This window comes from Protomyctophum bolini (assembly GCF_963924005.1).
Source record: "Protomyctophum bolini genome assembly, chromosome: 8".
Lineage (NCBI taxonomy): Eukaryota > Metazoa > Chordata > Actinopteri > Myctophiformes > Myctophidae > Protomyctophum > Protomyctophum bolini.
The window spans coordinates 47188304-47198910 of record NC_137869.1 but is presented as its reverse complement, the minus strand read 5'-3'; the positions used below and the strand labels follow the sequence as shown (position 1 = coordinate 47198910).

General features: G+C 40.4%; 1 long non-coding RNA gene across 1 annotated transcript; it reads right to left on the bottom strand.

Moving 5' to 3' along the window:
- Positions 1-281: 281 nt before the first annotated feature.
- Positions 282-9677, bottom strand: LOC308320016. The gene is made up of 3 exons (XR_013964508.1): positions 9556-9677; positions 8398-8527; positions 282-712 (listed from the first exon to the last, which is right to left on the bottom strand). It is a non-coding gene; the product is annotated as an uncharacterized lncRNA (long non-coding RNA).
- Between the last annotated feature and the right edge of the window lie 930 nt (positions 9678-10607).

Below are 10607 nucleotides of genomic sequence, written 5' to 3'. Positions count from 1 at the left end.
GCTGTACTGTTGCCTGCTAATGAGAGAGAGAGGGTGGGGGGGTTGCACCACTCAGTTCACACGGGTGTGATTTTTTAAATTAGCGTATTGCCATATATTTATGTTCTTTTGCAGTTGGAGGAATCGGAGGCTACGGATAGTTTTGACTTGGATATTGCTGTCACCAACCCAGAGAAAGTCGATCAGTATTAGTCTTTAAATAAATACTTTAAGAAATGCCTATGAGGAAAATGAACGGCGATTTCTTTTCCGGGTCTCTCGAGGGGGGCGGGACTGCGACGCTCTATTGTCCTCCTGTTATGTTATTTACCAAACACGCTAGTTCGTTTGGTGAGTTTTAGTTTGTTCACTGTTGTATTTAACTTTGGTTCAAACAGGAATGACCGAAGTGAAAGTTGGAAAGGACGACTCGATCTTCATCAAGTCGAGTTTGTGGAGAGAAGAAGAGCGGCTCTGGAGAGGTGAGGGTGCTGGTCTTACGTGCTTCATGTACTGTAGGGTCCACTTTATCCTAATGATTCCGTATGTCCTGTTTTGCAGTCCAGCGGCTGAAGACAAACCTTTAGTGTGCCAGTCGGAGCTCAGTCAGTGGATCCACGTCCAGCTCTCGATCTGCCTACAGCTCTCCCAAGACCACAGGTCTCATCTGTCCTCTCCCAATCGAGACAGAATGGCGAGGTCTATCACTCTTCTGAGACTGAAAGTGTGAGGTCTGTAAGAAAGAACGTGAGGCTAATGAATATACTGTATATCAGGGGTGGGCAACTGAGTCGATGGTGAGAGCCACTACATTTCCACACTCAATCTGGGGGGCCGCATTGTTTATCGGCAGTCCCGCCAGTAGTACCCCATCACTCAAATAGCCCATAATAGTCACAGAGCATATGTGACTTATATGCCTTGGAATGTGTTCTGAGGGCAGCATTCAATTTCATTGGCCCTCAGATGTGATAAATAAGGCATAATTATAAACAATTATAAATTCACTTTGTCACTCTCTATGCCACTCGATTTGCCACTCGATCTGCCATTCACTTTATGCATGCGCATACCCTCTTGCAACTGTCTACACCAGGGGTGGACAACTGGAGGCCCAGGGGGCACCTTCACTTAATGTGGCCCTCAGGTTAATGTCAGAATACTGATATAGTATTGGTTTCAGCTGTTACAATTCCACAACATGCGAACATGACCCGCTGTAATTGCTTCCGTCTAAATTAGTAGCTCATTGCTCAACACAAGTATAATTAAAAGGCATTTGAAATGACATAAAAATGTTAATTTTCACGATTCCAATTAAAAAAAAGCAAAAAAGAATTCAAGATTTCAATTTGAATATAGCAAAAATAATTATAAACAATTATAATTCGTTGTAACTTTGTTTTTATTCCATTTTAAAAAGCATTTAGTAATGCTTAATTTCAACTTTATGAACTTATAAATACAGCTGAATTTGAAAGTATTGCTGTAACCCAAATATCAATGTAAAAAATTACCTAAAATAATTAAGGCTTCTATTAAAATAAATGTATGAACTTCACTGCTCAACAAACACAAAGCAGCATTCCTGCTGCATTTCACTACAACAGTAAATCAAAAGTGCAATAATAAATGCTTTTGTTAAATATATAAACTTTTATCCTGCTACTAAACAAAACATTCCTGAGTGCTTCATATTCATTACATGCATTTCACTGTTATTAGTGTTATCTGAACACTACAAAACAAGTAGCCAAGTGCAATACTCATCAGAATAATTAATTCCTTTTAGTGCAATTCCACATGCCTCCCATTCCGACATGTTTATCAAACTGGCATGATATCAATAATGGTTTTGTCTTTAATGAGACACTTGTGGTCTCTCTTGTTGGTGCACAATAGAAGGAATGTCAACTTCAATGTTTGTGCATGCGATCTGCATCAGATGAAATAACGTCCTGCTTCTTTCTCTCCTTTGACTTAATGTGCTTCATGTTTGAGAAATTGCTCTCACAGATGTATAGTGCTCCTAAACATACTGGCCATAGATAGGGTAAAGTCCCTGAGGAGTGGGAAGTGCATGGGCTCAGGTAGCAGTTTCCAAAACGAAATTCCCTTCTCATTTGTCTTTGCTTGAAAAAAAAAAAAAAGGATCTGAAGCTGCAACGTTGGGGGCTGCTCTGACACCATAGCGGTGAGGGGGGAATTAAAAGATTTCAGTGCACTGTGCCTACACATGTCACGACCGCAGGTCGCGACATGTGTAGGCACAATGCAAGGAATAAATGCATTCGCCATGTATCCGAAGGAAGTCTGATCCAATCACTTTTAGATTTCTCCAGTTTAATCCTGAGTTTAAGTTTTTTAGTGTTCAAGATCTAATTTTAGGCATGTTTAAGCCTCGAGGAAAATCCGTGTTGAGGTTCTTAATCCACTGTTTTTCATTAAAACGTCTTTGTCCTACTGTCCAGTTAGGATTGTGTTGAAGTCCAGCGCATTTTAGAGCTCCAATGCCGTGCGCCATAAAATGTTGCACCAATCTTGTGGTTGTCTTTTTGGCATTGTTAATATTGTATCTGTGTCGTCCCAGCCTAGTACCTATTGTTTTACCTGTCTCTCCGACATATTGTAAACCACATTTTTCACATGTGATTAAATAAATGCAGTTGCTGGTTCTGGCTGTTATTTGTTGTTTAATCTCCAAGACGCGTTTTGTGGTTCTATTTTTTACTAATTGTTTGGGTTTGAAGTATTCTGGTCCCTGGCGTGCTGGTGTGTTGATTTCTTTTAGTTTGCTGTGTACTAGATAATCTTTAAGGTTTTTATTTTTTCTGTAGGCCGATATAATTTTATAATCTTTTAGAAGATCGTCTGTTCGGTTCTCAAAATTCCTTTTTATTCTGTTGTTGGCTAGTGTGCTCTGTGTTGAATAACTGGTTATCAGGGCCAATTTGGGGCCTGTATCTCGCACTTTTATTTCTAAGAAGGTTTTTTGGGCTTTCCGGAGGAAGGTCCTAGTGTATCCTCTTAGTCTGAGGGCATTAAATAGAGTTTTACAAGCTATTTTGAAATCACTTCTTTGCGTGCAAATCCTATGGAATCTTAGTAGTTGTGATTTGACTATTCCTGTGTAGGAGTGTGTCGGGTGGAATGACGTTTTGTGTAATAGGGCGTGAGTGTCTGTTTCTTTAAAGAATACTTTTAAGTCTAGTTTCCCATTTGTGTTAAAGTTTGGGCCCTTGAAGATTGTTACATCAAGAAAGTCAATCCTTTCTGTGTGTGTCACATATTTTATCGTTATGGATCTATGATGGCTATTTAAAACATCAATAAATTCCTGGAATTCTTCTTGGCTATGTTCCCATATTCCAAATATATCATCTAGAAATCTATAGTAATGTGTCGGTTTAAGTCTGCATTTTTCTAGTGCGGTCTGTTCCCATATGCTCATGTAAATGTTTGCATAAGATGGTGCAAATCTCTTTCCCATGGCCGTGCCTTTGATTTGTAAATAGAATTTGTTGTTAAAGGAAAAATCATTCTGGGTTAGATTTAAGTCTAGTAATTGGAGTATTTCCTCCTCTGGTCGACTTGTGTCTGGGTATTTACTAAAGACTTCTCTGACTGCTTGGAGTCCTGATTCTGTTTCAATGTTTGTGTAGAGGCTGTCTATATCTATTGAAAATAGAAGGGCCTCCTTTCCTACTTTAATAGCTTTAATTTTGTCCACAAAATCGTAAGTGTCTTTTATAAAACTGGGGTGTTTTATCGACAGTGGGTTCAGGAAATATTCAATAAACTCTGCTGTCTGATACGTCTCGCTGCCACAGTCCGACACAATTGGTCTCCCGGGTGGAATTTCATATGGTATTGTCCATGAATCCGGGCTTTTGTGTATTTTTGGTAAAAGATAAAATATCCTAGCCCGTGGGCTATCCTGTCCTATTAAGTATTGGTGTTGTTTGGCGTTTATGTGCCTTTTGTCCTTAAGACTGTTTATGATGGCTATGGCCTTCGTAGCTGTCTGCATGTAAATGGGTTGGTCTAATTGCCTATAATGGTCCTGATTGTTGAGCTGTCTCTCACCTTCTAAAAGGTATTGATGTCTATCCATAATGACTATGCAGGAGCCTTTGTCTGCTGGTTTGATAATGATTTGTTTGTTGTTGATTAGTTCCCTAAGTGCCCTGGTTTGTTCTATTGTGAGATTATCTTTTTGGGGGGAAGCAAACAGTGCTATCCGTGACTGCATGCCGTTGAAATCTTCTAACCGATCATCTCCGACCGGCTCTTGCATCCGACTGCCTCACAAGTTACAACCAACCATATAGAGGGTATGCGCGTGACATCATCCCCATACTATTATTGATTCTGAATTGAATTTTAATTCACACATTAATCATGTTACCAAGATTGCCTTTTTTCACCTTAGAAATATTGCACGAATCAGAGCCTATTTGTCCTTGGACGATGCAAAAACGCTAATCCACGCCTTTGTTTTTTCTCGGCTTGATTACTGCAATGCACTTTTTTCAGGACTGCCTAAGAAAACAACTGACAGATTACAACTTGTCCAAAATGCAGCAGCCAGAGTTTTAACTAGAACTAAGATGAGAGAACATATTACTCCAGTTTTGGCATCACTGCACTGGCTTCCGGTTGTTTTTAGGATTGATTTTAAAATTATTTTACTTGTCTATAAAGTTGAGTTGAGTATAAAGCTCTCAATGGTCTCGCACCTTCCTACCTGCATGACTGCCTGCCTAAATATGTCCCAAACCGCCCCCTAAGGTCTTCCACTGCTGGCCTGCTCGCTTTGCCTAAAAAAATGGCAACTAAAAAATACGGGGAAGCAGCTTTTTGCTTCTACGGGCCGTCGGCATGGAACAAGCTCCCACTGTACCTTCGTCAGGTAGCCTCTGTAGACATTTTTAAAGCTCAGCTCAAGACCCACTTCTACAACATTGCTTTTAATTGATCTTTTATTTTTGTTATTCATGTCCTCACTGTATTGCATTACTGCTTGTTTTTTAATGTCGTTGCCTTGCTTTTATTTTATTCTCCATTGTTCTGTAAAGCACTTGAGCTGCATTTCATGTCATGAAAGGTGCTATACAAATAAAGTTTTATTATTATTATTATTATTATTATACCCGGAAGTTATTCGGGAACGCCTACTGAGTGGCAAAAAACTACTTTCATAGCCCATGCATCCACACAGAAAAGTAATATTTGAATGACTTTAAACAACATTAAATTCACTCTGTCACACTCTATGCCACTCGATTTGCCACTCGATCTGCCATTCACTTTATGCATGCGCATACCCTCTTGCAACTGCCTACACCAGGGGTGGACAACTGGCGGCCCAGGGGGCACCTTCACTTAATGTGGCCCTCAGGTTAATGTCAGAATACTGATATAGTATTGGTTTCAGCTGTTACTATTCCACAACATGCGAACATGACCCGCTGTAATTGCTTCCGTCTAAATTAGTAGCTCATTGCTCAACACAAGTATAATTAAAAGGCATTTGAAATGACATAAAAATGTTAATTTTCAGGATTCCAATAAAAAAAAGCAAAAAACTATTCAAGATTTCAATTTGAATAGAGCAAAAATAGTCGATCTATATAAGCTCAAAACGGGGTGCATACTTAGTTTAGACTAGTCATTGGTTAGACATGGGTTAAGGTTAGGTTTATGCATGCTGCCCCTTGCCCTTGGGAGGTTAGGTTTAGGGTGAGGGTTTGAGATAGGTTGTAGTTGTAGGACTAACGCGTCGCGCTGCGACACGCTTTGAGCTTGTAGATCGGCTATTTTTGCTACGACAGTACTATATGGCCCTAGTGAGTGAGTGTGGAAATATAGTGGCCCTCTCCATCGTCAAAGTTTCTCACCCCTGGTCTACACGCTACAAGGAAAGAAGGAGCAGAGCCCAAGCATTGACTGTATTAGAATTTAAAGCCTCAATTATATGGTCCATATGTCCATCGCTTCTTTTATTTCCAGATGGAGAAAGAGAAACTGTCACTGAATGTCCATACAATAACGTTCCGTCAGGAGCAGTTCATTTGTTAAGGTCAGTTCAAAGGAATGCTCAAAAACATATTTTTTAACCAGGATTTCTCCTGTTTCAATTGAGTTATTTTGGTTATGATTGACTGGCTGTTCTGCTTAAAGGTCCTTTGTAATTTACCCATAAATAAAGGTGATGATGATAAAGCAAGCATTTGTCTACTCCCATGTTGATAAGAGTATTAAAAACTTGAAAGGGATTTTTCTTGTAATTTTTATCCCTCAATGTTGTAACCCATTTTCACCCCTGTGTCAATTATCTAATGTGATCACAATCTACGACACCAACTTAATTGGGAACAGGAGAGGTGCATAAATATGGCTGCTTGGCGACATACTCTTCACACCCAACACTCCTTGCTGCCTGGATTATGTGCAGTGACAATTATCACCCTCCCCGCCCTGTGTGTGTGTGACGTGTGTGTGTGTGTGTGTGTGTGTGTGTGTGTGTGTGTGTGTGTGTGTTTGTGTGTGTTGTTGACCTATTAGCTAAGGACATAAGTTATATGTTTCATCATCTGCCAAAATGTATAAGCACTCACGTGTTTATCACATGAAAATGATGCCTTTTCAGATGTCACAGCTAATACACCAGATATTGTTGTTGTTGATGAGGAGGACAGTATAGAGAAGTGACCATTTTGGAAGTGGCATGTACATTTGACCACAGTCTGGAAGAGGCATTCCTTACCAAGGTGCTTAAAGGTATTGTAGACAAGTTTCCAGTGTTTGTACACAGAATTGATCGAGTGTTTCCAAACAAATTAAAATCTAGCTCCACCCCCCTCCCCCCGTCATTCTATTGGCTGAGCCAGGTCACTTCGGGCTATGGGGTTGTTGTTGCTGCTGGGAGGGACGCTATGGATATTGCGCTCGTATGGCTAAATATGACATTAAAAAAATATGAATTTCTATCGATATCATAGTTACAACAATGACATTGAGTTGACATGTTTTTTTAAGGGTAACTGTAGCGTAATCACAATATCACAAGACTGACACGACGAGTCCCGCAAATGAGGAAGTAGGAAGTAGTGGAGCAGACTCACTGGCTCTCAATTCAATTATCTTTCATTTGTAATCGTGCATATAAAACATATTGCCCCTCAAATGCCCCAGCCACTACAGCATCGTTCATGTGAACTACTTTGTCCACGGTTATTCATTGCAATGAAGAAAAATCGCTATGATCAGCGACGGCTTGTCACCGTTGGCGAGCACGGGTTGAATGCAAGCTTCAAGCCGGCCGGACCACCCAACCATGCGCTATACATAGCGATTCTCATAATTTCAACAGGCTTACATATTACATCATAAACATACTATTTCACATGAACAATGGTGAAACTAAGATATGGGGATAATATTATACTTGCAATGAAATCGCATTGCGTTTTCATTATAATACTGCTGGGTCGAACACACAGTCACACCCTCGCGCTGTGATTGGCTAAGACTCCGCGTCACCCCCCACACAGACCCTCCTCCCAACACACTTTATTCCGTCCCGCGACATAAACAACAGTGGATATAAACAGATACAAACACATAGAGGGAGACAAAGGGAGAGTGTATGTCTACAGGGCAGCAGCTCAGCATCAAAATATAGGGGAAGATAGAGGGAATAAGGCCACAAATATAGATAGATAAATATTTTGATTTTTGGCTGAAAACCTGCCTATATCACCTTTAAGTACCAGGCGTCTTAAGGATGCTATTATACAGCTTGGCTACGAATGTAAACCACTTGTTTTCATATTTGGAAGCCTCGGTAATGTCCATAAATCAGTTGTGAGGGGCCTGCAGATTGCAGGCATGCCCAAGCCGAGAGCTAAGGCATCGGCAAAATTCTATTCAGTGTCTGCAATAATTGGCAGTCGCTATATAGGCCTATGGAGAAGGCGATGCTTTCTGTACCCGTGATCTGTATCCTGATTAAGCACTTATTCAAGTTTGCGCATCCACTATTGTTTGTGTTCAAGAATTTCTTGTAAAATGTGAATGCAAATAAAGATGTTACATGTGCGTGCGTGCGTGTGTGTGTGTGTGTGTGTGTGTGTGTGTGTGTGTGTGTGTGTGTGTGTGTGTGTGTGTGTGTGTGTGTGTGTGACTGTGTGAGTGTGGCATTGTGTGTGCTGTGCAGATGTCTACCAGTGATTCCTACAACTTAGCAGCCCTGAGTGAAGACCTGAGCTATGCTGCCCCCTGGAGGACTTCTGCCTGCATGACTCCCATCTTCACCCTTGATGATAACAACTGCTGTGTGTGTGTGTGTGTGTGTGTGTGTGTGTGTGTGTGTGTGTGTGTGTGTGTGTGTGTGTGTGTGTGTGAGTGACTCACAGCCTGTCTCAGTGTCAGTGCAGTAGTTGTTATCGTCAAGGGTGAAGATGGAGTCAGCAGTCCTCCAGGGTACAGCATAGCTCAGGTCTTCACTCAGGGCTGCTGAGTTGTAGGAATCACTGGTAGACATCTGCACAGTACACACACACACACACACACACACACACACACACACACACACACACACACACACACACACATTGGTACAATTGATACAATTTACATATACGAATAATTACCTACGTATAAAGAAAATGGATGCAGAAACATTAAGAAAGTTACTTGTCGATTACCTAGAACAAAATCCCACATGTCCGGATTAGGCTTTAAGCAATTCACACAAATCCAACTACAGATTCCGGAAGTATTTTAGATCATGTATATTTATGAAAATACCAATAGAAATATTGAAGTTAGAGACACCTATTACTCAGACAATGATTTAGTATTGATAATCCAAAATTAAGTAAAATTAAAGCAAGGTTATTGAAGGTTTAAAATAAATAATATGATACATATATTTTTCAACTGATATAGAATTTTTTTCATCTGATATGCATGTTTTTTTCTTCTTTGAGAAACTACGAGTGGATCCTGGACACTTCTAAACCGATGGGACTGTATTTATTTTATAGATAGAACCATACGATACTATATAGCTGGTGGTGGTGGTGGTGTAGCGAATCTTGTGGACCAGACCCATTGCAAGATGCTCTACTCTGTCGTCAACCCTGTGCCATTCCAGCTTGTCAAAGTGTGTAGGGGTGAGGTGGGTTTGGGGGTGAGGCCCAGTAGAAGCCTGACAAGTTTGTTTTTTGGAAGTCTGGAGCCTAGTTGTAAGGGCCTTTGAGGTGCTATGGTACCAAGGTTAGGGTTGGTATAGTCGAAGAAACTTTGTACGAGGGCTCCTGTTATAAGGTCTTCAAGGTGTTTTTGTTGACCAGTGAGGAGATCCTGTATAGGAATCTTGTTCTTTCGTTGACTTTTTTTTATTATGTTGGTGGCCATTTTATCACCGGAAACATTTTCCGCCAGGATGGAACCTACAGTAGGTAGGTATAATTTCATCTTTTCGTGTGATAATATTGTGACCCACTCTAACCAAGAAGCCATCTGATGTATTCAACCATTCAAGAGCATAAATACTCATGTTTGTACCTGAAAAGTGGAGATTTCAATGAAGATTCTGGAACACCGTCTCTTAGAGCTGAATTCCAAAGCTCCAAATTTCAGTACAGCCTGGCGGTGTTACGGTGGCATTGGTGACCTGCAAAAATGTGTGACAATCTACATCACATAACGTTGCGTCAGTATCCAAAAGTAAATCATCATTGCGGTTTTCGAGTAGGGAAAAAAACTTTATTATGTGAAGTCCACAAGATGGTCACATATTTCGTACACTATAGGTGCCCTTTGAGAGCGGTTTTGAAGGAGTCCACATTTTGGTGGCATATGAGCGAAATATGAATGTAGTCCCTTGTTTGTGCCGAATCTGTGTACTTTCATAATGTCGTTGACATTATGAAAGTATTTAGACAGGTACATCTTGGTGGTGTAGCGAATCTTGTGGACCAGACCCATTGCAAGATGCTCTACTTTGTCGTCAACCCTAAGCCATTCCAGTCTGTCAAATTGGGCAGGGGTGAGGTGGGTTCAGGGAGTGAGGCCAAGTAGTAACCTGATCAGTTTGTTTTGGGAAGTCTGGAGCCTTGTTTTAAGGGCCTTTGAGTTGCTTAAACTCTTTCATGAGACTTCTGTTCTGTGCGGTAGGCTATAGTTCATTCTCACAAATTGTTTCACATCATTTTATAGGATTTATATGCATTTAATTTATAACAATGTATCTGCATGAATTATCCTTTGTCACTGGATCATTTCTTTTTAATCAATTACCTGAACATAAAAGTATATAATGGAAACATATTATCTTAAGATAATATGTACTACCAATTACTAACACTTGGCAGTAACCTTGGTGGTTTAATATACAATGTGTAAAGGATATCAGGTCTATTGATTATCTTGCTAGTAACCTTGGTGGTTTTCCACTGTAGACCAACCTATAGAAATCCTGCTTTCTATGTACTGTTGTGTTCAGAGCTCATATCTGCTCTACATACTATGTTGTTTCTCCTGTGTGATAGTGCCCCCTAGTGGACTGCATTCATTCCTGCACGGATAACCATCCATCATAACTCAATGCCTGAGTG